At 47.9% G+C, this 17,930-nt stretch overlaps 1 protein-coding gene across 7 annotated transcripts in view; it reads left to right on the top strand.

Moving 5' to 3' along the window:
• LOC135898385 (serine/threonine-protein kinase SIK1-like) overlaps nt 1–17,930 on the top strand; it is a 466,770-nt gene that overhangs the window by 374,222 nt on the left and 74,618 nt on the right. The window lies entirely within an intron of this gene.

The raw sequence follows: 17,930 nt of genomic DNA, 5'->3' as shown, positions 1-17,930 counted from the left end.
AAGAAAAACTTGTACATGAAAAGTGTTGATAAAGAAAAGTGTACACAATGAATAAAAAGAACATTTGCGAAAAGAGGAGTGTACACAACACAAAGCGCAAGGTAAATATAAAAGAAAAAGGAGGAGAGAGACGTGTTTAACAATCTCTAGAACTGTGAAACAACAGCGCAAAGCTCAGAAAATAATAATGACGGCGAGTTAGGAAAAATATTGAGCTCATAAATGTAACCGTTGTAAAGACTCAGTGTTATGTTTTCGGTTGAGTGTTGGTGATGACAGGCAGGGACATGGAAAGGTCTCTGTTATCTGGTGATCTTGCGCGTAATACGAAACATGATACAACTGAGGGCTGGTGAGGATACCGTGAAGGAGTTTTTCACTGTACATAAATTATTTACCCAAAACTCGTGTGTATTCTAAAACGTTAATGTACGCGGACGATATGGCCATAATATTCACAGGAGATAGTCTGTCAGCACTGCAAGCCATCATGATGCCTGCGTTTACAAAGGTAATCAACTGGTTTATTGAAAACAAATTAACATTAAATTCTGAAAAAGAACGAAGTATGTTGCTTCTCGATCTAGAAGAAAGAACATCGATACTACATCAGTGAAGCTCTATCTGCACAACAAGCCAATCGAGCGAGTTGTTTCTTTTAAATAAAGCCATCCTCCCCGCGCCGCACCAGCTGTGCCGATGACGTCATGCGCAGCTCCGCTCGCCTCTTCTTATCTAGGTCATCTATCACTCGCCATGACAGCTGTGCCTGCTTTATTGCCGGGCTTCATACACCTGCATCACGAATATTCGAAGTGCGGGGATGTACGCTCACGCGTAAAAGAATAAATTCGGAAGGAGAAAATTCGCAAAAAAAAAAAACAGAAACGTTGGCGGTGGTGAATTCTGGCCATGTCGTCCCTGCAAACTTCTTAATCTCATCCGCCCACCTAACTTTCTGCCGCCCCTTGCTACGCTTCCCTTCCCTTGGAATCCAGTCCGTAACCCTTAATGACCATCGGTTATCTTCCCTCCTCATTACATGTCCTGCCCATGCCCATTTCCTTTTCTTGATTTCAACTGAGATGCCGTTAAATCGCGTTTGTTCCCTCACTTAATCTGCTCTTTTCTTATCCCTTAACGTTACACCCATCATTCTTCTTTCCATAGCTCGTTGCGTTGTCCTCAATTTAAGTAGGACCCTTTTCGTAAGCCTCCAGGTGTCCGCCCCGTAGGTGAGTACTGGTAAGACACAGCTCATACACTTTTCTCTTGAGGGGTAATGGCAACCTGCTGTTCATGATCTGAGAATACCTGCCAAACGCACCCCTCCCCATTCTTATTCTTCTGATTATTTTATTCCCATGATCCGGATCCGCGGTCACTACCTGCCCTAAGTAGATGTATTCTCTTACCAATTCAAGTGCCTCGCTACCTGTCGTAAACTGCTGTTCTCTTCCGAGACTCTTGGACCTCGGTTATTTCGAAAGAGAGAAATAGAGCTTTGGAATTCCACATGATTGAAGAACCGCTTCTCGTTCGCATCCGAAGCAAATGCATGTAGTCGAACCGGGTGCTGCCTACAGAGTGTACATCGCGTAGTGGAGATTGGCTGTATACCGGGAAGATGCCTCAACTCTGTGGCAACATAGAGATACATGGCGCGAATTTGACGCATTACAGAAATTAGGCTGTGCAAAAGCCTCGAGCCTGAACCATCTGGAGCGTTTCTCAAGAGGCGTCAAGCCGGCGTTGTGTTGCTCGTGGTCTGACGGTTCGGTTGTTCGGCGGTACTCCACATGGTGCAATATAACCGGATAGCTATCTCTCGATTGGTGCGTCTGCACCGCTCCAGCTACCGCCGAAAAATCTGACCAGGCATCGGTTTACGGGAAGTTATATAGGCCCAGTGTCATTTGGTTAGATTCATTGCTCTGTGTTTCACCGAAAAAACTAACCCGATCAACAGAACTTGCTGTTGGTACATGCATTTTTGGATCCCTTTCTCGTCCTGTTAATGTGCGGTACAGGCACGCTTGAGCGCCTGCAGTGCTTCCGCCCGCCTACTCTGAAAAGAGGACTTCTCCATCCAACGTCATTACTACACCTGGGCCTTACTGCGGTCTCGGCATCGCAGCTTCCGTTCCCCGGCCGGCACCACAATTGCGTCTTCAAGCAACTACTTAGACTCCTGAAGGACAAGTGACTCGTTTCTAAGCTCTATGTGCATTGCCTCATTGCCAGTGTCAGCTACGTACGGGAGGTGTTGCGACTGCGACGACCTTCTTTCTCATGTTTCCTCTCAATGTCCTCCACCGTTACCCCAAGGCGCTGAGAATTGCGCCCTAAAGGGCTGCAGAAAATAGCCTTCATCTCTACAATCTCTTTCTCCAAACCTAAGCGGATGTCTCGTTATATGACGCGTGAGGCGTGGCACGGGGCTCCATGCATGTGGTTGGAGCTTCAGGTTGCCGCCGTATTTGGCGATTGTGGACTCTCAACACGTGCGAAAAGCCGGTTACGTTGTTCACCTGGTGAGCGCGGTGGGGTTCTGTGTATCGCCGTGCTTCGAGGCGCCCGTGTGCACTTCTCAGGCGCGACTCCGAACAGCGGCCTTGATAACGTCGGGACTCGGCGCACGACCGCCTCGTTTTCCGGCCTGCCTTCAGTTCGTTTCTCATCAGGGCCATTGCGCCAGGCGCAATCTTCTGGACGTGATTCATCGCTTCCTTGTAAGTCGCGGTACGATCATTGCGCGTGTGACGGTAGTTGGCGAACGCCGCTCTCACGCGAGGGCGTGTGTGTGTTGTAAGTCGCGGTACGATCATTGCGCGTGTGACGGTAGTTGGCGAACGCCGCTCTCACGCGAGGGCGTGTGTGTGTGTGTGTGTGCTTGCTGGTGCTTTATATTGTGTACCGCAATTTTCCTCCGCTATCTCGTGGAATGACCACGGCTGAATGACGGCAGCGCTTGCCAGAGCTTCTGCAATATAATGACAGTCAATCATGACTGTAGATAGATAGATAGATAGATAGATAGATAGATAGATAGATAGATAGATAGATAGATAGATAGATAGATAGATAGATAGATAGATAGATAGATAGATAGATAAAGAGAGAGAGAGAGAGAGAGAGAGAGAGAGAGGGGGACGAACGGACGAACGGACGGACGGACGGACGGACGGAAATTTGAATATATTAGTGAACTCCTGCTGTGACGGCTGGCGTTTTTTCAAAACTGGAGAAAGTCACTTAACCAACGCCCGGCGCCTTCGTGCGAAACCAGCGTTTCGCGCAAGCGCGGGGGCGAGTCTTTGAACGCTCCTGACATGTGCTCGCTGTAAGGGTAAATGCTAGTCACAGACCCCCCCCCCCCCCCCCCCATTCTCCCCACTTGGAATGCGCTTTAACGACCGCGGAGCGCGAAACGGGAGTGTGATGCATCGGCTCATTGTCTCCCAACGAACTTGTCAAGCCATCATCGCGCTCAATCACTACGGTAGCTTGAGAACTACGCGGCTGCTTTACAAGAAAATGGCAAATGGTTTCTCCCGCCAGGGCCGGTAATTGTGAAAAGAAAATGTCCCGCTGTGTCGAGTGTCATTCGTCTTCACCTGAATGCGCATTGTAAAATGCACGCCGTCGAGCTCCCGGCGCGCACCTATGCATGCCTATCCTGGGAGTGGCATTTCTAGGTCGGTGTACGACGCACTGAGTACAGACGCACTCCAGACTGAGAGCTGTTCCATGTGCACGAACCTGCAAAATATGTGCTAGGTATCTGCCGTTAGTACATGAAAAAGCAAGAAAATGATTTATGCTCTTGCCTGTCTCGACGGCCAACCGTTGTCAGAGGACATTTTATTTCGCCCCATGATGCGATTGTAAATATAGTTTTGAGGCCATCGGGACCTTGCATTTCTTTTCTTTCTTTATGTTCGGGCCCTGTACTTTAGGCTATGCGTAGACCTGCCCGTTATCTGATTTGTCACTTTCCTCTATCCATCGTCGTCACTCATCTTGTTAATTTCCCTCTTCCCCTTTCCCCAGAGCAGAATAGCTGGCTGGAGGAATAGACGTCAGGTTGAGCTATATCTTTTTTTTTTTGCTTTCTTGTCATTAAATTATCTCTCTGTTTAATGTCATGGCATATAGCGAAACATGTGCGGGAAGTAAAGCTGTGACAGTGTCCCGTTCTCTTTCTGCCATGTCTAATTTAACGTTATCTTCTTTTAGCCAATGCCTTTATTTGTTCGCTTTTTGAAAAAGACCATACAGGAAGTGCAAACACTCTTTGGACCCGTAGGGATCCTATAGAAGCATGGCAGTGTTACTACGGATACAATGGCAAAAGAGACATAAGTATTAGAAACAACGTTGTACAATAATATACATTCTGAAGAAGAAGAAAGGTACAGCACTGAAATGCAGCAGAGAAGTTTTTCAAGAAGCAGCGGCACACTGACAAGCTATAGTCATTAATGTCATGATAATAAAACTAAGCCCATGTAGTGGTGTTTCAATAAAGAATTAATATTTCTGGGATAGTTCCATATCCGGGAGTATCTTGTTCCAAACTATGGCTCCAGTAGTTATAAGTTGACGTTCCCCATAAACCCTGTGAATAACAGCTAAATTAAAAGTGTGATAGGTAGTATTTGTGGACACACTGCATGAACAAAGAATTATGCGTATCTGAAAAAGGCTTATTCAGTCTAATGACCCGACTGACAGTCATGCCTTTTTACACCTTACGCAAGTGATCAAAGGGTAGTTATAAAACAATGGCCTCCTCGGGTGATCGTATCTCGAGTGTGCCAATCAGTCAGTCAATTGGTCAGGACCAAGTTTGTTAATGTCACGATGTATAAAAAAGAGACGAAAGAAATGAGAAAGGCAAGAAGGGGTGCGATCGCGCAAACAGCTCGCTTTTCCGTTCGTTCGGTCTGGCTGCTACGTCACAAAGTGGGCCGTCCGCAAGATTTGTGAGAACGGGAGGGAGAGCACAGCCAATAAACGAGCGAGCCCAGCCCCGGAAGTTTGCGTCACCAGTTTGGGCTTCGATCGGGGACAATATATTACGTGCAGAATGTTTGTGATGCTTTAATAATTAAACACGTAATATAAGAAAAAAACACTTTCTGTTGCAACATATAATCTGCGTCGGAAATGTGATGCGAGAGAAGAAAACTAATTTAAGCGGCATATATTTTGGTTTAGTCCGCTAGGTGGTATCGCACACGCCAAAACAAATTGGCAGGAGCGCGCAGTTCAATTGGCGATCATTGTTCATCGACTGCGAATCGTTATGTCGTCGCACAAAAATCTAAGACTTGACCCGCACGTGTCGCCGCACCAACGCGAACTGTTGGTCGCGTTCATAGAGGGCCATCCGTACCTTGTGCGGACATTGCGCGCGCTGACCCAAGAGCGTCCCGTCGACACAGGGCCGGTATTTTGTAGCGATGCCTTTTCCGATTCTATGCTTTTTCAGGCTTTTTGCGCTAAGCCAGATGTCAGAGCGACGGTCTGCCCCCACTATCAACGGGATCAGGCCGCCGTGTGTGGTGGATGATAAGAATAGCATAGAATAAGGCATAAGGCATCGCTACAAAATAGCGGCCCAGGCCACTACACCGGGAATGCGGCCGCGATCCGTAAAGGCCGCCTTTGCACTAGGCTTGCCGGCCGTTGTCAACGGGAAGCTCACCCAACCCTGTTGCTGTTGCCGGCGCATCCCGGTTATTGTTTCCGCAACTGCGCGAATGGTCTCGCTCACGGAAGCCAGCCCTATGGATACAAATTCTTCGCTGCCGATGGATCTTTGGAAGCTCCCCGTCGCGAACGGAGAGCACAAAGCACCTTGCCTTGCGTCGTGATGCCACCGGTCCGAAGGCCACCCATAACGTCTTCCAATTGCTCGCAGAACCACCGTACAGTGCTCTTCGAGAGCCTGAATTGCTCGCGGAACTCTTCCTCGGTAAGCTCGTCAAATGCGTCCCGAGAGATGCGTCGCCGAGGCTGCCCGAGAGACTCCAAAAGCGCGATAATAGGAGCTGTCATCGTGACTCGTGAGCGTCAAACCGCCGAACCATGAACGCGATTCTCTGAGCACAACGTGAAACGGCGAGCATTCTCGACAAATGAGGTCAGATCAAACAACATTAAAAAGAAGAACACTAGTTATATTTATCACAGCGCAGGCACAACATTTAATTTCACTGTGATCACAGTTGTTTTCAATAATTAACATCGCTAACGTTCTGCAGTGGCGGATCGCGCTTTAATCTAAAAAAACTGGACCCCCGGCAGGGCCAACCAAGCTCGGCGAGCGACGACATTACGAGCAGACGACAGGCGCATCGTCTGCTACTAGCGCTGCTATGGCAACGGCCATTCATTCTTCGAAACGAATGCCCTTGTCGACCGTTCCACGATAGCGGCCGATTTCACTCGGTTTTGGAATGATTGACAGGAGTGTGACGTAAGCGCATTTTGTGGTCCCGCCCCGGCGCAATGACGGCCGTGACGAAACGCGCGGGCGCCAACGAATCACGAGAGAGCAAGCGAGAGAACGGAAAAGCGAGCTGTTTGCGCGATCGCACCCCAGAACAGAAAGTCCGATTTGATACCCCACACTGAGGGGATGTTAGATAAGAAGAAGAGAGATAGAGCGCATGCACACCATCACAGTCGTTCACAGCACAGAATATCAATTAACTCTAATCAGTGCTAGAGTAGCTTGTGCAGGTTTAATGAACTTTTTAATCATTCACCCTGGACACATGTTGCAGTTGGGAAATTTAAGCCGAGCAGTAGAGAAGGTATGTTTGTTTATATATAGCGTAAATTCTAAGACTGGCACCACCATGTCTACTTCGCAGGAATCCTAACAATGACAGGTCTTTCGAGATATCGGTCCTCAAAAGGTCTCAAAAGTACACTGGCGTTTCACTAAAGATCGTTACAAACTACTACAGGGATGCCAAATGTATCCCTTCTTAGGATGTGCTACGAAATACATTGGCTCTCCACTTAAGTTTCTCGAAACCATCCCTCTGGTGGTTTACGACCTTAACTAAACGCTGGTGCATTCTTGAGTTGATTTTGGGGACTGATACCTGGAAAGTGCCGCTAGTCTTACTTGCTAAGCAGACATGACGGCACTACAGTTCAGAAATGTCAACATCTGCCTTCTATGTTTGCTTCTCATACCGCGCAGCCATTCCGCTTCCGCTCTTTATTGTTGAGTGCTTTTGCTTTCTCTCGTCCGTTTTTTTTTTCCTTGATCTCTTTTGAACTTGCTCCTACCACTTTATACTATATTTTCTATGTATTTCTTGGTTTTACTTTGCTAACTACGTGTGCCTGTATCAAAGGAGCACTGAAGGCAAATACTAAGTCGACGCGCACTGTTTAAATACCATTCCAGAAACCTACGAAAGAGTTCCCTCAGTACGTGCTACATAAGTGTTTTTCCAAGCGTGAAAGGAGCCCACGAATACACACGAAGTGCATCGCGCGGCAATTTCGCGCGTATTCGCAGGCTTCTTTCACACTCGGAAAAACACCTTTATGCAGCACGTATTGACCAACAGAAAGCTGTACCGGGAGTTTTTCATATTGCTCTGCAATTTTCTCATTGACGTTTTTCATCTAATTATAATATTTGAGAAGTTGATTGATTAATGAAGACTAAAGTAATTAGGCAGAATGCAAGAAATACTATCATTATCTCCAAGCGACTGCAAGCAACATTACCTTGGTTCTGTCCGGCTTTGAGCTACATGGCATTTGCATATCTTTAAATCATAGTGCATGAATGTTGCGACGCCCCGTATATGCATGTGGACATTGTAGAGGCGTGCTCCGCACTCGTTTTGATCGGCTATAGTTCGTCATTCTGTACTGATATTTCACCACCACCTCCGCTTTCACGGTACCGCAGCCGGGAAGCGAACCTACCTTGTGCAGTGCGGCGGAACGTCATAACCAGTGCGCCATCGCAGCGCTCACTAAAGCTGCGACGAGTGGATTCCGGTTAAAGCAATTAAAAAAATAACGGGCAGCGTTGCAAGCACGACATAATGTGGCGCGCATCCTATTTATTTTCCTTTTTTTTCAGTAATTTCGCTTCGTCGTCAAAGTCGAGACTGTAATGCAATAGGAAGATTTAGAAGATTACAGTGGACCCATGCATTTAGCGGTCGTTATATTGCATGCATCCTGCGCTCGAACGCACACGATGCTATAGTTTGGGTTCTGCGCACGCCTGTATAGTGCCGGTGACGTTGCTGTTCCTTGGGCACGCTAAGGAGCCTGCCTGCGGTGTATCTGAACTCCGTTAAACTGGTGTGGACATTCACCTTCCCGGAGTCCGCGCCTCCGTGATGTGAACGTTGAGCGGACGTAGACTTGGAAAGTTCGACAAAAGGAGAAGAACGAGGATATTTATTTATTTATTTATTTATTTATTTATTTATTTATTTATTTATTGTCTCAAAGTAACACTGGGCATCTGAGAGACGCAGTAGTGCAGGGCTGCAGCTCAGTTTTGCTTTCTTTAACGTGCACCTACAGCTAAGTACGCCATCGTTCTTTTTTTTTTTCGCTTCCATCGAAACGAACCCGCGACCTCGTGCGCTGCAGCATAACACCTTGGCCACTGAGCCACCGAAGTTGGCCAATACCTAGAAGGGCCTCTGGCGACTACACTCTAAGAAGAATTACAGGGAAAACGAGAGTAACTGCGCAGTTCGCCCCAAAAAGGGCGCTTTCGTCCCTCAAGGGAGTAACTGCATGGATGTGCGTGCCGTGTGCAAATTTTGGAGAGTAAGTGTTTAGTCCCTGGTCGGAAAGAGAGCAACGGGAGGACGAACGGCAACAGTTACTCCCCATGCGCTCGGCTGTTTTCGTCCGTGTCGTGCAGTGATGCGGCAAAAACTGTATTGTCTATAAATCGTGAATAGTTCGAAGTTCGTGCACTGTCCATTGAACTACATGCAAAGCAGCACTTTGCCTCTTCGTGAGAAAATTGCGTGAAATTTAAAGTTGGAATGTGACGAGCCATGCCCTTCGTGCGCACCCCATAAGTGAGCGATATAAATTAAACGCGCAAGTCATTGATAGACTGCCAGATTTTGCTGGTCAATAGTACCTAAGTACCTTTCGTTCCAAGGAGATTACGAACTTAACTGAAGCGATGTGTAGCTCAAACGGGACACACTAAGCGACAGAGCAATTGTGCGTCTCTGTCGTCTTAGGTGCCCCGTTTGAGCTCGCTACACGTTTACATCGCGTAGTGCCTCAGTTTAAAGCACCCTAAGAATACTCGGGCATATTTCTTTTCGCACTCACTGATGGTTGCAAGTACACTCAACGTTACACTCTCCCCGCGCAACATACACAAAATGCCGAGTCGCTTTTACATTGCCGCACCTGCGTTGCGATGCTTAACTTGTCTCAATTTCCTAGTCCCGTCAAGCAATCTGCCGTGGTGCAGTGGTTAGAGTAGCTAACATGGGAGCGCGAGGACGTGAGTTCGATTCCTGCTTTGGGGACGCGCTTTCTTTTCTTTTTTTTCAGCTCAGTAATCTTTTTTATTAGCGTATAAATGCCCAATTTAATTATTTCCACCTTTGCGGAGCATCGGAAATAATGACCGTTACTCCTTTGAGGAGCATCGGAAAAGAGCAACTGTTAGTCCTCGGAGGAGTAACGGCATGGGGAGTAACAGTTCATCTCCTCGCACTTACCCCCTAAAGGGAGGAATTCTTGTGGCACATCAGTTGCTCCCCTAAAGGAGTAACCGCAATACCCCATTTCCTCCTTTTCTTCTTAGAGTGTAGAAACAGGCGAGCTAGACTTCCGCGAGCCTGGTGAGGATGCGAACGAAAAAGCTCGGCGACGCGTCGTCGTCGTGTGCGGTCGCTTGCCCTATGGCGGTATTGACGTCAGCGCGCGATTCGATCTTGGTTTTACGACCAGTAGGGTGATGCATTCACAGGGGTGCTTGGGAAGAGCGTGCGCACATAAATGACGCACTTTGGCGCTGGGAGGAAGCCGGGTCACTGACTGAAGCGCACTTTCCGGCATCGAGTCGGTGTCGAGTGGAGAGCAGCAGCGTCTGTAAACGCGCTGCGCGCGTACCAGGTGTTCGTGCGCAGTGTTGCCATGCCCAAACTTAAAAAGTATAGCTACGAAATTTGTAAACGTAGCGAAAAGCTAGCTAAAATATATATATATGGCACAGGCCAGTGAAATAGCTGAGGAAGACGGCCAAACATGGTCTAACCGGTTGCCATAGGAACACACACTCCAACAGCAGCTGAAAGGGGTGGTGGTGTCCCGCAATTAAAAAAAAAAAGAAATAATAATAATGATAAAGTAAAACATAGACCGTATAACGTAAGACTGTTCCATTCTGACTTTATGCCTATCTCCATGACGTCAAATTTACGTGACCGCCGACGCAAGCATGACCACCCGCAGCGTTATTTGAAGCGCCAAATCAAACGGTCTCCTCGTTTGTAGGAGGTCAATTATAGTTTGGTTTGGAAGCGAATAACACTGCGCAACTTGCGGGGTTTTCGTTATCTCGTTAGCTGGCAAGAAGCGAGGAGCGCTCACAAGTGGAGAGGGTTTCAGTAGGCCCGAGCTAGGCACAGTGAAAGTAGATAACCGGATGAGAATGGCGGTGCAGGCATCTGCGATTGGTCCGCTTCCCCTTGCTCAGCAGCCGAAGCTGGTCGAACATCGCGGCGACGCGCAACGGAAGGGTAAGAAATACCGACTAGAACGAATCCTCAGCGAACAAGAGGTGGCAGGGCGAACGTGGGCAAACGATGCTTTCGCTGAAAGAAAGAGTTGGGCACGTCATTTAATGCGTGCAAGGGGTAAGCGGTGTTCCATTTGAACAGCAGCGTATATTCCCCGGGAAGGAAAACAGTCCTGGGCGTCAAAGGAGAGGATGTAGGGAGGAAAAGCAGGCAATAGGTGGGCTTGGTTGACGCTGCAGGCTAGGGGAAGCTGGAGATCTCCAATGGATGGATGGATGAAAAACTTTAATAAGGTTCTGAGGTACGCGACTCAGCGCGTTGCGGGCCGCTCCCACGTTGGGACAGTCAGGCCTTGCCCGACCGCCGCATCGTGGGCCCTTTGGACAGCCCATGAGAAACTTCTTGTCTTGCAGCAGAACATATATATATATATATATATATATATATATATATATATATATATATATATATATATATGATGCAATTTGCGTGTGGGCTCACCGACCCTGGCAAGCGTCATTTCGAACTTGTCCTGTCCTACCCTCGAAATACATATAACAGGGGCTTTTTTTTTATTTGCGGAAAGAACGGGTTGGTATTTTGATTAAAACAAGGGAAAGGGAAATGCCGGCGAAGGACACGTCGAAAGCAAAGCAAAACTTACGAAACGCCTCGCGTTGAAAAAAAAAAGAAAATCATCAGGCCACAGACGGCCTAACGACGCGATGCGCTGTACAAATGGGTGTTATTGCATAATAGAGCGGAACTACATACAGACTCTTCATAGGAAAGACACCGGTACCCAGCTTCCAATACCGGAGACATTCCCGCGCCCGTTACAGCAGCACTCACAATTCCGCTTTCCCGTCTGTATCGTGCACGGTGACATCAGTTCCAGTGCGGTACCTGGGACAGTTATGCAAATTGAAGCAATAAGCAGGTAGCACGAGTGAAGCCGTGCCGTTTCGCATGTCGCATGTTTGCACAGCCAGTTTTAGTGACGTGCAGCTGAGTCACGTCGTGTCTCGCGTCTCCGCGTTTCGTGCCACGAAACGAGAGCTTCGGTCCGTTGTGTATACAGTAGTGGGGTGTATATAGACGTGCAGAGAGACCGGGATTCGGTACGCGGTATAGGGAATAGGTCACGTACGCACGGCCAAACACACGAAGCGCGTGGAAATTTCGGAGATGCCATTTGATGGTCCCCTCTCGCGCGCGGAGGAGGCGTGCCTTGAACCGTGCAGTCTATTTGTAAGAGGACTGCGCCCCGCCCGGGCGCGTTTCTTCCTGGCCTGCGCCGACGACGACCTAGCGTTTTTTGCGGGCCTTTGGGGGTTGGCATATATCCGCATTCTTTGCAGATCCTGCGCGCGTGGAGAAACGTGGTAATCGCGAAGTGCTGAAGACGCGTGTCGTCAAGCTTTGCTCTAATGAGAATGGTGTAGTTATTACGTAATGCACGCGTGTTGAGTCTTGTCGACAAATTATTCGTTATTCCAATGTTTCGCGCCACTCTGGTGTTCCTTTGCGGGCTGCGTAGCCTTTTCAGAATCTCGGAGGCCGTACACTAGCCGTGACTGCGACCGATCACGGAGTACGGTTGCAAGCTGTGTCGGATTTTGTGGGCCTGTTTTATAGGAGTTCACTAAAGGTCGGCGAATTTCGCGTTGACCCTGTCGGGACAGCAGTTTCATCCAGATTAAGCTCTATAGATAGCTTTGAATCCGGATACACATTTACGGCGCACAAAACGCACATCCTTCAACGATCAGCGCGCCTGCGCTATTTCCTGCTTAAACGCTTGCATTGACGAAAGAATAGAGTGCGGAGCTCTTTATTACCTAGTTTTAAAGTCAAACTGAACTTCCTATTACGGTACTTCTATAAATTGATCAGCAGGGGCCGAACAAGGGTTAGTTATATCGGGCTAGTGTCAATGATTCCGTAGGTGGGGGTGATAAACTTTATTGAAAGGACTCCGTAAGGTTGCCTAATTTTGAAGCCCTGACGAAGACTAGTCGCCTTCTCTGAAATGTCTCCAGCTCGAGACATTCCTTGTTCGACTGTGCTCCTGCGGACGTCTTCTTGAGCTTCCACGGGTGCTGCGTATAGATGTTACTCGCTGCTTGCAAGAGCACGGTCGTGTCTTGCAAGAGGCTGTTCGCAGAGAACACAAATGAATCAATCTTATATGCAGTTGACCCACATCCATCTAGTCCTTTATCTTCCACGACGCGTCGACACCCTCTTACATTTTCTGCCCTTCGGAACAGCATACAAAAAGCACTTCCCATTTCAAATTAGGCGTGTGTCTTGTCCATGTTCGTGCGACTACGACGACGACAATGTATACCACCTACAACTAGACTGTCCCAAGCACATGTCTACACACAGACAGAGCCTTGGACTGCTGCTGCTTTTAATTGTCGCATCTCGATGGGGGCGAAATGCGAAAGCACCCGTGTACTTTGATTTAGGTGCACGTTAAAGAACCCCAGGTGGTCGAAATTTCCAAAGGCCTCCACTACGGCGTGCCTAATAATTTGAAAGTGGTTTTGGCACGTAAAACCCCATAATTTGTCTCATAACAGCCGTTTTTCACTTGCCAAGGTGTTAGGCCCATGACCATCAAAAGTGCATCACAAAACAATGAAAGCACTTCACCGATTCTTTGAAAACGCTGGCATTTGTAACAAATGTTGACTATACTGCATATTGTGTAATTGTCTCATTCGTGCATATCAAAGCTTTGTATCACTGACATTCGCGAACCAAGTGGAAAGGATTCTACGTTGCCAGCAAACGGCGACAGAAACTCTTCTGTTTATTTCATCTCAATAAAGATAAGGAGAGAGAGAGAGAGAGAGAGAGAGGGGGGGGGTGCAGGAGCGACTCTTTTTTTAATGGCTGGTAGGCATGTGTGAGTGACGCGACGAAATAAAGGAGAAGAACGTAAATTTTGCATGCCGTGCTTGTCTTTCGCTGAGCATCTGTTCGGACTATTTCGGCGTGCAGCGCTTGACAAGATAGGCAGCTACGGATATGCCATGTCGCGAGGCGGGGTGCGTCGGAGAAGAGAATGTCAGCTGCCCACGTCTGCATTCAAATCCCTACAGCGCCTTCCTATCCCTTAATGTTGTGCGCTTGTAAAGTTGGCGGACGCGGGTCCCTTTTGTGACTGGTGATCACTGGAATGGAGAGACGCATTGGTGTGGTGGTGCTTGGTCCGCATCACCATTATAAATGCAGCCGGCTATCATGAAGACGGGTCACTGGTGATTTATACCGTCGCGCTTAATATCAGTTGTAACATGAAGTTCCCGTGGTGCAAACGGATCCGAGACTTCACAGCGGCGCCAACACGCGAAAAAGCACTGAACTGTAAATAACCGTAAACTGTAACTGCGCCGAAAATAGCGCCGAGTAATGCCAACCCCATATTTCAACAATACATTCTTGCATTTACGACCATTATTGTTGGGCATTAATTAGTGTTCATGTGTTGGAACCGCGGTGTATTTTTGGTCCGGCCGGTTCCGCCCGGAAGTTGTTCCGAGTTTCCGCAAATGCGCCCAGCTCGATTCGCGAGTAGAAGAGCCACGGTTGTGTGGGACGTTCTTTGCAGTGGGTTGCAGAAGGCCACGCTCGGCACATGTGCTCCGCCCAGCGAAATGTCGCCCATCAAGGGAAACGTGCTTCTGCTGTATACCTGTACATCATTTTTTCCCATTTGGCTCCTCCATTCATTTCCGCTGTGCTTCACCACAAGGCCTGGCACGAACCTAGAGTTCCTGCCAATGGGAGCGGAGTGACCCGACGCTCGGGGGTGGTGGAGTCCGGGGGGGTGGGGATGGGGGTTGATAGATGCTGCAATAACGGCGCATGCCGCAAACCGATGGATGATGGCACGCGTTTTTACTGGCAATTTGTTTTATTGTAACATATCCATTTGGACGTTATAGGAAGTTCATGTTCATGGCTGAGCGAAACATATACGCAGAACGGGACCTTTTATAACGTGCTGGAATGAGCCTCACCGCGCGGGTTGAGTTGAACGTGCGTCGTTGAACAGTGGGATAAGAAGCCGAGGTCGTTACGACACGCCCCCCCCCTTTTTTTTTTCTTTTCACCGCTGTTCGTTTCGATAACTCCGGTGCCAGGCGCGGTCGGGCACTGTTGATAGATAACGCGGGTCACCTATCGTGCTCTTCGCCCGTCTGTTCCTCGCCGCCTACTCCGGATACATCGCCCCGGCTTCCGACTTGGGCTCGTGAGGACGAAGCGGCTGTCTTCTCTCGGCTTCCGCTTCGAACGTTATCGCGAGAAATGAACGTCGAAGTTCCTCAAATACGAAGAACGGGAACGGCGCGCATGGTGTCCACAAGTCTCATGAGACGTACGTATACGTTCTGCGTCGAACTCCTCTCATGCTGAAAAATAATAATAATGAAAAATAAATAAATAAATAAATAAATAAATAAATAAATAACGCAGATACAATGCACACCTTGGAATGTGTGCAGCGAAGCTTTTGTGGAACGGTCAGCCAAACGCTATAAATTTTCCCGCTTCATTCCTGCGTATTTGGTCTAATGGAAACTGGAGTGCGCGCCTGAACTGGTTGCGCGCCTATACATTGCGCGCAACCTTGCTGCGCCATGTGAAAAACACGGCGATCTCAAACAGCTCGTTGTAGTTGGTGCGATAGAAATTAACGTGCGACTGTGGCCTTATGGTTAGAGCGTCGGACTGCTGTGCTGGGGGGACCGACGAGCTGTCCGGTACCACCATCACGTACGTGTGAGCCATTCGACGAGAAAGCAGCAGCCTCCAACAGCACCTAGCTGCCACAGTTGGGGAGGGTTCAAAAAGAAAGCTTCGTCTTAAAAAAAAAAGAAAATTAAAGAAGAACTGCAAGGTTTATGAGGTGCCGTACATCGTAAGGGTTCTGTTCCGGAATGACGAAATGCAATAAGAATAGAAGAGAGTCGTTACAAAATGTTGGCCGACTCATGACCAGAAACGCCATGGTGGCTTGCACTAGGCCTTGGTAAAGCTGCCGACAATTAGTAATGCTTCGCGCCAACGACGTTCAATCACAGTGACGTGAGTGAGTATTAGCTGTATGTGAGTTTTTTCGTTGCATGTCACTCCTTTGCCTCTTGACAGCTCGCATTGCGACGACTTGCTGGTCTGCGCTAGAGGCTTTGTCATCGTGAAGACAAGTCGCATCGTTCGCTGAGAGCTGCGCATATTAGCAAGTGATGTTGGTGATTATTTGTATAGGATTAGGCGTTTTTCTTTTCATTGCATATGTTTCTTGTTTTGTATTATCTTTATTTCAAATGTGAGTCAACGTTTAAACCTAACTGGCTGCATGCATACTTCAATAAGACGCTGAATGCTTTATCATTACAATTCAAGTGGCTCGCGATATCACACATGTGAGTTTCTTCCTGCAATGTTCTGCAGCAGTTAGGTATAGGCTCACCGATTCATTGTAACCAAACAGCTGGTTGGAGTTGGCACGATAGAAGTATACGTGCGATTGTGGCCTCATGCGGCGGTCTGCTAGGTTGGTCTGCGTTCAGATGAATAGTATACATTGTGGTTCTGGTTGAATGGTCATCAGTTTTTGTTTTCTACCCTTTCTTTCATCTTCCTTTTCATTGCGCGTTTTCTCTTCCCTCCCTCCAGTAATGCTGACGTACGAATGACTTTACCCGAGTATAGAGCTGTGACGTTACGCCGTCCCACCTCCGAACAACGTGAAGTTTCGCATTCAGTCGACCGGTCATCAGGTAGTTTAGCGTTTTCAGCTATTAAACACTTTAATACTCCTCTTCATAAATAATAAAAAATATACAAATAATATAAGGAAGTCTCCGCGACATATACGTTGCTAGGTCTTAGTAACGCGCACCTTACAGCAATGATAAAATTATTTTAGGTAGGCAAGCTCGTTGCGTAAGCTATATTATAGACATTGCTAAAATTGGTGGCATGCGCTAGCGAGCTTATTCTGTGCAGTTTTTTTTTTTTTTAATACAGGGCCGAGTGCACTTTTCAATCAAACACGAGTGCACCTGACACCGCATACGTCCACACACCTCATCTCAAACAACAGCGCAGCACAGCGATTTCGCATCATCGCGAGTTGGTGCGAGCGCCGAGTGCCGTTTCCTATAGCCGTCACGGTTGACACCGATTTGAATAGAAAGCGGCACCGTTCTGTCAACTCAGCGCCATCGACTATATGTTACGTAACAATATAGCCCACGTAAAGAAGGAGCATGCATGTTGTATACCGAGTATACAGTTGCCTTTAGCTAGGAGGCTATGGTTGCGTTTACTAACTGGACACGCTCATCGATTGTGCGTCTCGCGTGCCGAGACGAAAGCGGGATTTTTTTCAGTGCCTTTTGCGCTTCCTCTTCTGAACGAGTCTCTCGTTTAGTAAGAATGGTAAACACGTAAAGCGACGAGGATAAACATGGTCGCGTCATATATTGCGGTTTAGATCCAGTCTTTTGCGGTGTAACATTAGCCAAGGCTATCCGAAGGGCGCTATGCCAGAATTATCTCCCTCTCTTTCTCACCCCTCGTTTCCCTCCTGACTTTATGCGCTTGTTTTCGGCCTCTTAACGTGCTTAGATTAAATTGCGCAATGTATCCCGGATGGCGCGACACGGCTCAACTGGATACGCACAGAACCATTGTTAGATGTTACAAAACAACGCTATGGGGTCGCAACTTGGTGTTAGGGTTTGGCGCTCTAACTTGTAGTTAACTAAAGCAATCCAACCTGAAGGCGATCTATAGACACCACGCTCCTCCATGTGTACGTCAGTGCGTCTCTCTTGCGCCTTGTTCCCGCGTAGATGAGCTACCCATAATGAGCTATCTTGCCCGCATTCAATCACACTATTTAAGCAGTTAGCCTATATAAACACAAGCAACATCCCGCCACAGCATTGTCATTGACTATAAAACAATCTCGTTGAAGACAGTGAGGAAACGACAACGCGGCGCTTATTGAAAAACACGCAGGAGTTGAGATTTCGGCATGTTGGCATGAGAACATGTATACGGTATTCCAGCACAAGCACGAACACGGGACGGAAAACAAATAGCGCCGTGTGTGTGTAC

The sequence above is a fragment of the Dermacentor albipictus genome, chromosome 4 (genome assembly GCF_038994185.2).
Source record: "Dermacentor albipictus isolate Rhodes 1998 colony chromosome 4, USDA_Dalb.pri_finalv2, whole genome shotgun sequence".
Lineage (NCBI taxonomy): Eukaryota > Metazoa > Arthropoda > Arachnida > Ixodida > Ixodidae > Dermacentor > Dermacentor albipictus.
This window is presented reverse-complemented; position numbering and strand designations above follow the sequence as displayed.